Below are 2,407 nucleotides of genomic sequence, written 5' to 3'. Positions count from 1 at the left end.
TTGTTTGACGTAATTTTTAATTGTTGATTCTTAATTTTTATTTGTATATATTTTTAAAAAGTTTATTATTAAATTTCTTTTGTAAAAAAAAATTTTATTCTCCTCTTTAATTTTTTATTAATACGATTTAATATATGTGAATGGTCAAATATGTCAGATGCACATATATATTTATATCATTGTCAAAATTTATTATGTATTAAATAAAATAAAATATTATTATTTATAACATAAATTAAATAAAAAATATCCAAAACTTTTATAATAAAAAAAATTAGAATTTTTTTTAAGAGAATCTTTATATATGTTTATTCACTGTTTAAGGTATACAGTGTAGAGATAGGGCTGACAACGGGTAAGGAAGAGTAGGGTTTAGGCTCTACTCTAATTTTATCCGTAAGTTGAAAACTTATTAAAAATTCTACCCTATTTTACCTATGGGTTGACAATTTATTAACCCTAACCCTACCCGCACCCAAAAATTCTAAATCCTATTCTATCCGAATGAGTTGGTCCGGATTGAATAGCCGCAAGTAAAGTATAGATTACCAATCCTAAGAGGTACAGACAAATTCTAATGAGACAGTGGCGCAAAAAAAAAAAAGAAAAATTATATGTGATGCATATGATATTTGTGATGCATATATTTTCATACTTAAAATAGTGTCAAATTTTGTTTTTTTGATAAATTTAAATTTTTTTTATTCATATAACCCTCAAAAATAATATATGCTATTGTAGTGTCATGTAATATTTAAATCTGTTTAGTTTATTAATGTTGTTTAAATCCTAAAAATGTTATAAGTAATGACAAAAAATATATGAAAACAAAAATTAACTCTAAACTAATTTTAAATTATTAGTAAATTAAGTAACAGATAAAAAATATCTTACTTTACACATATTAAAGTAATAATTGATAACTATTTTCAGTTTAATTTCAACAAATTTAAATATTTTTAAGTCATTTAAAAAAATATTTTTTATCAATTTCATAGCACCCAAATAATCACGTTATCTTTAATGGCTTATTAGTTCTTACTTCTCTAGGTTTTATTGTACTTTATGTATATGTTTCCATGTATGACATATGTTTTCCTGTCTAACATACATTGTGATATAATAACGAGAAATAACAAGTAAATCGAAATGACAAATTTATATGTCTGTACTCCTAAAATGTTATGTATTTATTTCGATGATCATTTTTGATTATGCATGTAAGACTTATATTAATGTGATCTAAGTCAGTCAAGTTCTTTTTGATGGGTAAATTAGTAAAATTAGTTACTATTATTTAATTAAAAATATATATATTTTATTGAGATATATCTAAACCTAGTATAGCAATAGAAGGTACGGAGTAAGCAACTGTGGTTGCCTTGAAGGAACCATCCTCGCCTTATAAATAGGGCATTTGAGGCATGGTCTTATGCACCAGTCTACATCTTTCTCCCTCCTTTACTTTCAATCTTAATATTTGTTGTGTTCTGAAGTTGTGACCATGGAAGAATATCGGCCACTTCCTGCGGATGACTCACAGGAGCCTCAGACGGATGATGCGTAAGTGCCACAACAATGCTTTAAGTTTTTTGTTAATGCCTTTTTGTTATAAGTTGTAGTGCATTTTTCGGATCACACGTCCAACCACCCTAGTCTTTGTTATACTTTTTGGCTTGAGCATACTACATTACTGTTTGTACTGTAGGGTTGTTCCAGCACTGAGCCCCACGTCTGTCCTGAAGGTGCATTCCGTGGAAGACAACAATAACTTAAATCTGGAGCTTATGATCCAAGGGGTTACGTGTCTAACTTTTGTCTATTCGTTTCGTTAATTTTATAGTCATTTACTTAATGATGACGTGCCGCACGTTATTTGTGCTGATGTCTCGCTTTTTCATGACTCTAACAGTCAGTAGATCAATTTGTGCATAAGGACTCTATCGATGATGCTGTTGACGTTGTCGATAAAGCCTCTATCCAGAAGGTGCTAGATATTGTGTAGGTTTGTATACTGTACAAGTTTTGAGTGTTTTTTTCATTGTTATATGTGGTACATGTTGTGTTCATATGGGTAGACAAGGCCTTCCGACATAGACAAATGCTTTTTTAATCTCATGCATATTTTTATTCCGACACTTCTTTTGGAACTTCATCCCCTGATAGTATAGTCAAAAGTAATGCTAGTTGTTTTTTTGTGTAGAACCATGAGGTTAGAACTGCTGTCATGGAGGATAACATGCAGTGTTTTGAGAAACGCCTGTTAAATATTGAGAAGAACTTCACTGACCTTCATAATAATTTACCCCATCTTAAAGGAGGTGCTGAGACATTCACGTCGGGGATCTGTAGAACCAATACTCAGGGCATGCGGAACTCATCAGAAGCACAATTAACTGGTCCAAAG

Source organism: Arachis ipaensis, chromosome B06 (genome assembly GCF_000816755.2).
Source record: "Arachis ipaensis cultivar K30076 chromosome B06, Araip1.1, whole genome shotgun sequence".
NCBI lineage: Eukaryota > Viridiplantae > Streptophyta > Magnoliopsida > Fabales > Fabaceae > Arachis > Arachis ipaensis.
Note: the sequence above shows the minus strand (reverse complement) of the source record.